The following is a 10,000-nucleotide window of genomic DNA, read 5'->3' as shown; positions in this document are numbered from 1 at the left end:
CCTTACCGCTGTTTGACTGTTCTCTTCAATGAAAACGACTCATTACTAATATATTTCATGGTAAAATACCTTTATGTTTATTACCAATTTCCTGCCACATATTTACTCAGTCCTGAGAAGAAATAATGAGTTACAGATCAATATATATATATATATATATATATATATATATATATATATATATATATATATATATATATATATATATATTGCTTACACCAGAAGGAAGATTAACGATCGCGGAAAAAGACCACTTGAGAGAAATTTTGAAAATCTTTCGATATGGGGATTTTCCAAGAAGAGAGCTTGATGGGAGAGTTTCTCCCAATTAGTATCCTGTTACAGGAGTAATCAATAGACTCCTATAGGATAATAGGATCTTTCTTCGGCATTTTCGAATCTTTTTCTATCCATGGTTTACATGAATACACGACTTATGACATTTGTCTTCGTACTTAATTTAATATATCTTTTCACATAAATATACGTTATCTAATACCTGAATAATGTTGAATGTTTAATTAAATGAGAGAGAGAGAGAGAGAGAGAGAGAGAGAGAGAGAGAGAGAGAGTTATAAGGATTAGAACGTCTCAAAGACTTTACTCCATCCGTGGAGACAACATGTGCTCCTTTATCTCTAAGGGCAGGTTTTACTGCTCATTCACAGTGTCCTAATGATTTTGTCTAGCTTTCTTTTAAATTCTTCTGGTGGCAGTTTATTCCATGTCACATATCTTGTATGTGAAGCAGTTCCCACCATGGGATGTGTTGTATCTCTTCAGTTCTACTTTCCATCCATTATGTCCTTGTCTGGTTTTCGTTTAATGTGAAGAGGTTACTGTTACTTTTGTTATGCCTTATAGTATTTTGAATCTTTCTATTAGTTCTCCTTGCAACTGTCGTGTTTCTAAGTCGTACATATTCAGGGTCTCTGGCCGTCTTTAGTAACCTGTTTGCCTGATGGAGAGAATTAACTTTGAGGCTCTTGTTTGTACCCCTTCTAGTCTATTTATGTCTTTTCAAAGTGTGGGTGACCAAAACTGCACTGCATATTCAAGATGAGGTATAACTATTGATGCGTAGAGTTGCATCAGCGTTTCCTTTTTTTTTTTTAATAGACTGACTCTTCGTGTATCCTACTGGCTTCTTTGACTTCTTTTCAGCTTTTATGCACTGTTTTGTGGATTTTAGGTCTTTAGTAATAATGACTCCAAGGTCGTCTTCTTGTTCCAGGCTATTAATGTCATTCCCAAGCAGCATGTAGTTGCATGAGGGTTGTTTGTTCCTATAAGTAACACTTTACACTTATCCAAGTTAAAAGGCATTTACCATCTTTTGATCACTCTCCTATTTTCCTTAGCGCATTCCTTAAACTTTCCACTGTATTTGGGTCGGCTGCATTTACACCTAGTCTGGATCTTTTTGACCACTCTCCTATTTTCCTTAGCGCATTCCTTAAACTTTCCACTGTATTTGGGTCTGCTGCATTTACACCTAGTTTGGTGTCCTCTGCAAATTTGGCTATCCTGCTTGTTAAACCTACATCAATGTCATTAATGTAAATAAAGAACAAGCGGCCAAGGACAGAACCCTGAAGAACTCCGCTTGTCACATTGTCCATTCTGATTCTTCACCGTTTATTACGGCTCTCTGTTTTCTATTGCTTGTCTAGTCTTCGATCCAGTCTACTATTGCTCCTACAATTCTTAAAGCTCTAACATTTGTCATTAGTTTTTTTGGTGGAAATTTGTCAAAGGCATTGTGGAAATCTAAGTAGATTATATCTAATGCCCTACTACTGTCGTAAATACCAAGCATGTTATGAAAAAAAGGTTATTTCTATCAGTGTGATCCACAATTTGATCTGCAATTATAGACTCAAAACTTTTACAAGGGGCTGACGTTAGACAGATTGGTCTATAATTTCCCAGCTCTTCTCTTGGACCTTTTTCGTAAATTAGGGACACATTACCTAGTTTCCTCCTCCTTTTGGTGCCTCTCGTTGCTCTGCAATTTATATAGGTGAGGAACTATCTATTCTTTTAACTCTTTAATTTCTCTAGGATGAATCCCATCTGGACCAGGAGATGTGAACTTGTTAAATGTTTCTATTTTGTTTTTAATGTCTTCTTATGTAAATATTATTTTGTCAAGCGGTTCTGTCCCTTCATATCTAATAGCTGGTTCAGGGTTTGAGGTAGTGTCTTCAACTGGGAAAACACTAAGTAGTAGAATATTTATTCAATAATTCTGCTTTTTCCAAGTCTGAGTTCACTAGGTTTCATCTATTGTCTTAAGGGACCTATGCTATTTTGTATTGGCTTCCTACTATCAACATGCGCAAAGAATTCTTTGGGGATTTCCTTACAAACTGATGCAACTCTCTAATCCTCGTTTATCTCTGCATTTCTAAATAATTTCTCCACCATGCTACAAAGTTCTTTATGCCTTCTTGCGTCTTCTGGTGTTGGGTGTGGATTCATTGTTTTGTGCAATTTGTCTCTTTCTCTGATTGTTTGTCAACCCATTCTTGGAGGAATTAATTTTTGACAAATTCTGAAGGCCTCTTTCCTTCTAAGTTTGATGTGAAGGTCATAGTATCCCAGTGTACTTCTGCATTGAAACCTCCCATTATTATGCAGTTTGTTGTTTATTTCTTGTCCTAGTAGTGCATGCAGCTCCTCGTCGGACATTTGTGGTTGGTGGGGAGGTCTGTATACTAGTAGTAGTTATCTTCGGTAGACTGCTTTAATTGATGCCAATTAGTTCTAGCGTGGTTGTAATCTTACACTGTACTGGACTGAGGTGGTCCTTGACATATAACGGCTCCACCTTTTTTTTTTTTTTTTTATTGAATCTATCATTTTTGAACAATTCATATCCTGCTGTTTGGTACTCTCCCATAGTCTCTTGTTGCCTTTTGTATCTTTGAAGAGATCTACTTTGTTCCGAATAGTTTGTGCATTAAACTGTGCCACCACTCTGAGGGACTTTTCTATCTTCCCTTCTGTCCTAAGTGGCTTTCTTCGTTTCCCTTATTTTCACCGTTTCCTGAAGTACTATTACTAACCAAATTCCGACTTCTTCCCTGAGTGTTTCAAGAGGTTTTCGTTAAGTTTTAAGGTACATACGCCCACACTACACATACATTTGATAAACACACGTCAGTAACCGTTAGGATATTTAGCACAAACAGGGTGAATACACTTTAACAACTTCATGGAAGTCCTAACTACCGATTTACATGGTTATCCAGCAGTAGCCTAATATTCTTTCTCTAGTTGTAGTCATTACTTGTTTAAAACAAGTTTGTTATATGTATGTTGACCACATGTTTCACTATAGCGTGGACGCACCTTTATGATGACATCCTGTACCGAATGAAGACTCAATACCTAGGAGTATTACGTTACCGAAAAGATGCAATGAAAAGCACCCGGTGCAATGCTCTACAAGCCTCATAGCTAACATCAGCACAAACGTTACCAGTGAAAATGACCGTACATTTCCAGAGCATTTAGATATTAGGAGCACAAAAGAGTGCATTTCCTTCCTTTCCTACAGACTACGTAGTGCCTCGGTTGGACGAACCAACATCAAAAACATGGGCGGCCACGTATTAACGTCACGATGAAAATAAAATTAATCATCAGGCTCTGGAGAGAGAGAGAGAGAGAGAGAGAGAGAGAGAGAGAGAGAGAGAGAGAGAGAGAGAGCAACTATAACACCCCACATCACTCGGGGATCTTGAAATTGATGCGAAGCGAGATCACTTCGGAAAGTCAAGGGGTGTGAACAAATCCTAGCAACGTAATGAGGGATATTGTACACGACTTTTTTACTTTTCCTTTTTCGCTTCTTTTCGGTATACGGGTAAATGATCACCCCCATGGACGTCGTAGCTGTTTGTTTTCAATTACTATGTAACATTTACGGGCTTGAATTATTTCTTACTTGTTTCACTTTCCTTAGCACTCACAAATACTTCAACAGCATAAACGTGATGCTAATAGTATCGATAAAAGAGGCTCCTTACTATGCATGTAATATATATATATATATAATATATATATATATATATATATATATATATATATATATATATATATATATATATATATATATATATATATATATATATATATATATATATATATATATATATATATATGAACACGAAGAACCCACGTGGGTGATAAATTTGTAAGAATGGAGGTCTTCGTTCCCCTTGTTCCTTGAGGATGTATGTATATATATATATATATATATATATATATATATATATATATATATATATATATATATATATATATATATATATATATATATATATATATGTGTGTGTGTGTGTGTGTGTGTGTGTGTGTGTGTGTGTGTGTGTGTGTGTGTACCATTCAGAAGTTATCAGACTAAATATATATAAACAAAATTAAATTTTCGACTGTTTCGAGTTCTTCACCAGCAGTCGTCTGTCGTCCCCACTGTTTTGTTCCAGCAGAGAGCAATTTAGAGCAACCAGGTGATTATCTTGTTTACTGGAGTAGCAAACTTGAAGTTTCAACAGCAAAAGTCGTCTTGTGGCGTCGTGATATTTTCGTTATAAAATGGTAATGTTGCAAATGCTGGTGTCTATACTCTGTTTTTTTTCATCTGTCCATCCGCCTGTGGTGTTTTTGTATGGTAACACTGCGTCCCGGGCTTTAGATAGTTACATTCAGCTTACATTACGATTATAATAATATCCTATTTCGAATATAAACGGTGTAATTCGCATACAGTAAATTATTAAAACACTTTTCAGTTGCAAATGTACACCCAGATATCCTTTTATTTACCTAAAACTTACACATAGCGTAACTATCTAAAGCCCGGGACGCAGTGTTACCATACAAAAACACCACAGGCGGATGGACAGATGGAAAAAAACAGAGTATAGTTAATCTTAGACGTCACTTTCTATATGCTTACCCTGATGACATTTCTTCAAGAACAACTTTTCCTTCCGTAATGTCTTGTGTATAAATCAAACACAAAGGATGAACAAACATATGTGTGTATTAGCACTCAGAATTACTTCTGAAATTCGAAAACCTTTATATCAAAACTTCAATAATGGCATCTATTTGCTCGTCGTGTGATCAGTACAGATTTCTCTCTTACCATGCAAGAAGAGCCAGGTTCGAATTCTTCTCAAGATCGGAAAGATGATAAAACTTACAAACATATACACGCATACATGCACAACCACGCGCACACGCATGGAAAGAGCCAATACAGATTTCTTCATTGAAATAAGTATGTCATTAACCCCACAACCAAGAGGCACAAAGCCTTGGCTTCTTGTGTATGTATGTGTATGTATATATATATATATATATATATATATATATATATATATATATATATATGTATATATATATATATATATATATATATATATATATATATATATATACTATATATATATATATATATATATGTATATAAAGCATTCTTTGTTGTTCATTAATATAATTTTTCTTGTTTATGTTTTACACATCACTATGAACTATATTTCACTATTGATATACTCTAATATTTTGGAAGCTGGCTTGGTAAGTTGATGGTTTCTTTTGGCTCTTACACGGTAAATAGTTATTCATGTTGAATATAATAATAATAATATTACAGAACGGAGGAATGGCACAAAAACGGATAGTACACGAGACAGACTAAAGAACAGGTCAGCGATGAAACATTGCAATGGCCATAGAGGGGAGAACTCCAGAAGGAAACGGAAGTAATGCTAACAGCGGCACAAGATTAGCCCCTAAGAACCAAATATGTCAAAGAACAATAGATGGAAATAACAAATCAACTACATGCAATAAGTGCAATATGAAAGACGAGACCATAAACCACAGAGCAAGAAAATGTCCGGCACGAGCACAGAACCAGTACAAAGAGGTATGATTCGGTAGCAAAAGCCCTTCACTGGAGCCTGCGCAAGAAACGCCAGCTAGGTTTGAGTAATAAGTGGTGCGAACACCAACCTGACGGAGTGATAGAAAACGATCAGGCAAAGATCCTCTGGGACTATGGGATCAGAAAAGATAGGTTATGTGCCAAAAGACCAGACGTTGCGTTGATTGGAAAAATCAAGGAAAAAGTATCACTCATTGATGACGCAATACCATGGGACACATGAGTTGATGAGAAAGAAAGGAAAAAAACTGATAAGTATCAAGACCTGAAAATAGAAATAAGAAGGATATGGGATATGCCAGTGAAAACAGTCTCCATAACCGTAGGAACACTAGGAGCGATCCCAATATCCCTGAAAAGAAACCTTGAAAAACTTGATGCCGAAGTAGCTCCAAGACTCATACAGAATAGTGTGCTACTACATACAATGCCTATATAGAGAAAAGTGATGGAATCCCAAGGAGGCAGGAGGGAACCCGGAACCCCATACTATAAAAATCACCCAGTCGAATAGGATGACTGTGATAAAAAAAGTTTATATAATAATGATAATAACAGTAATAATAACAATATTAAGTAATAATAATTGCTGTGTTGTATTCTACAATGATAGTTCCAATACTTAAGAGTTTGTAAAAAAGCTAAATTGCAAGTACAGAGGTTGTGATTATCATAAATTTGTTCATTTTCGAAGTAAGCAACATAAGTCGTAATAAATACATTCAACATATACTCTTGCCATAATATAATCAACGCTACAGGTTACATTACACATCGTTAGAAATTATTGCATCATAATATCAGGTACTTAGTGAGAGCGCTTCTTCTTTCCAACCGTTATCCCTACACTAGGGGTTGGTTGCCCGATCTGCCTTTCTTTACAACATCAAGCATGGTTTATTATTTGGCAAAGGGGTTTTTACGACCGCATGCCCTTGCTGTCATCAACCACAGTTATTGGCGGTGGGCCTCGCCCTTGACTAAGAAGTCCACCTGCAAGACAGCAGCTATCCATTTAGTCGCCTTTGACGACACGCAGGACCTACGGTGGTAGTATTCTTACACCCCTACCACAGGATAGCTTAGTGACAGTGCATTCATCCGACAATTACTTCACCATACAAACATCTCTCCTGAATGTTCATTACATCTAAAGTATCACATTCCTATTGTAACAGATGTAAAACTGATATCATTGTTAGAATTTTGCCCGCATAATAATATCCGATCAGAAAATAAGAATCAAATACACAACATGCGCTATCACTAACATACCTAAGTGCGCAAGTGCGATGCCTGATGAAACCAGAGGTAAAATAATTATTAATAATAAAACGGTAGAGATAAAATCCCGCATAAAAATATATCCCAAATTCAGAGATCCGGAGACGCCATCCGAGAAATCACGTTGGAAGCTGGATTTCAATGACGGTCATTAGCGGATTATGACTTAGTGTTGCAGTTCTCGACGGAGTTATTCCTGTAATGATGATGCAACGGGATTCTTTATTTGCTTCGGGTACAAAACATGATTCGGTGATTGGCTGAAATCTGCTTTATCTTGGCTTCTTTTCCTTCACTATCTAAATATGAGAAATGTCTCACTAAATAACAAATGGGAGGAAATTAGCTTTGAGAACCAGTGACTTTCATACAGGCGGTTTTCATTCACTATTTGTTTTATTAGTCACCTGATTAAAGGCAACTGAAAAAAACGTTGTTAGTTAAATCCTTTAAGTTTGGAAATTTATATATATATATATATATATATATATATATATATATATATATATATATATATATATATATATATATAGATTATATACATATTTATAGACACCCACGCACATACACACACACACACACACATATATATATATATATATGATATAATATATATCTATATATAATATATATATATATATATATATATATATACATATATACATATACTAAATAGATGAAATCAGGCAGGAACACACAGAAATTTGACATTATGATATTTATTCTGATGTTTCGTAATACATTATTGCATCCTCAAGGAATTCTATAATAGATGTAAATACAAAAAAAATTAAACTTTAAAAGAAAATATAAAATTAAAAACAATAGTTATCTATAAGCCACTTTAAAAGGAGGCCATATTTAAAACATGCAATAAGTTAAGTTAAAACACAAGTTACATAAATAAAAAACTATGAAAATTGAACATTAGTCTACAAGGATTTATTTAAGAATAATAATAATAAAATAATATATATAATATAAATATAAAATAATAATAATCAATAATAATAATAATAAAATCAAAATAATAAATAAATAAATAAATAAAGGAAGCGTGGAGCTAACATGGCAGAGCAAAGTCAAGAGTACAACTGAAGGTAGAAACGAAAAGTAAACAATAACAGGCGTTAAGAACAACAACAAAGTCAAGATAAAATAAGTTGAACAGCTGAGGACTGGGTATTTAAAACCGGAACGAGTTGTTTTGTTTTCAACGTCTAAAATAAATAGGTCTTTAGAGCTGTTGACCTGTCCAATTATAGAGAAATCTTTGCATTCGATGTTAGTTTTATATTGTAAGGAATGATTTCTTATATTAGATGCATCTGGGTTGGACAGGCGATATCCCGTTCTGTGACTAACCCCCCTGTGAGAATCGACTTGTATCCTAAGAAGACGCTTCGTGGATTCCACATAATTTCCAATATCATATCTGGGACAAGTATACTTTTATACCACATTAGACGTCATCAAAGGGCAGAGTCGGTCGTTTACTCTGAAAAGGGAGCCAAAAGTAAGGGGATTTTTCAGAATCAAATTTACTTCAAGAGCATTAAAATGTTCATTGATTATTTTAGTAAAGCCTGTACGGAAGTTGTCGGATTTTATGTACGGAAAGGATGCGTAAATTTTTTTCTTTGGAACGTTAAAATACAAAGGGATGTTAGAGAATTTTTTGCCGAGTAATATCTGTATGATCTTGTTAATGATCTTGGTAGGGAAACAGTTATCGTTAAAATATTTGTAAGAAAGGTATTTCGTTGCGGAAAAGTTGCCAGTGTGAAGTGAGTAATAGTGCCCGATGAATATGTGTATAAACAGAATTTAACTTAAAGTTATAAAAACAAAAACTATAAAAATTTGAGTCCAGACCTGTAAATGTTTTCTTACTGAAAATAGTGGTGTTAAAACAGTTACTATCCCTAGATACCAAAATGTCTAAAAATGGTAGACGACACTCCTGCTCTTTTTCGATAGTAAACGTGATGTTAAGGTGGCGTGAGTTAGCAAATTCAAGGAGAGACTCGGAGTGAAACTCACTGCTGAAAAGGGCTGAAGTGTCGTCCACGTATCGAGCATAAAATAGGGGGCGGGAAGATTTGACAATCATCAAGTATGGATTCCTCCAGACAACTCATGAAAATATTATCGAGTGTTGGGCCAAGAGGGGAGCCCATTGCCATCCCTTCTACTTGCTTTTAAAATTTCCCGTTACAAAGAAAAGCCGTGTCCAGCAAGGCCAGTTCTAAAAAAGTTTTAAAAGCAACACGATTGAATTTACAAAACTTAGAATCGGGATCAGGAAATGACTTATGTAAAATAATACTAATAGTTTCTTTAACAGGTACGTTAGTAAATAAAGACTCATCATCAAGGCTGTCCATAAATAAGTCGGGGTCTTGAGGTAATATTAAATCTTTAAATTTGATAGAGTTTGGCAGAATATATTTATTGTTAGTCAGAGGTTCCAATAAAAGGACAATGTACTTAGCTAGTTTGTAATTAGGAATTTTGTATGAGGCCAAGATAGGCCGAAGATGTGTGTGTGTGTGTGTGTGTGTTCAGAATTTAACTGACAACGTATTTTGTTTTCACTTGACGAGTAAAACAATTGAAGAAAAAAAATTCCTCTCATTTGTTATTTAGTGAGACATTTCTCTTATTTAGATAGTGAAGGAAAAGAAGCCAAGATAAAGCAGATTTCACCGAATCATGTTTTGTACCCGAAGCAAATAAAGAATCCCGTTG

This window comes from Macrobrachium nipponense, chromosome 1 (genome assembly GCF_015104395.2).
Source record: "Macrobrachium nipponense isolate FS-2020 chromosome 1, ASM1510439v2, whole genome shotgun sequence".
NCBI classification, from domain to species: Eukaryota; Metazoa; Arthropoda; class Malacostraca; order Decapoda; family Palaemonidae; genus Macrobrachium; species Macrobrachium nipponense.
This window is presented reverse-complemented; position numbering follows the sequence as displayed.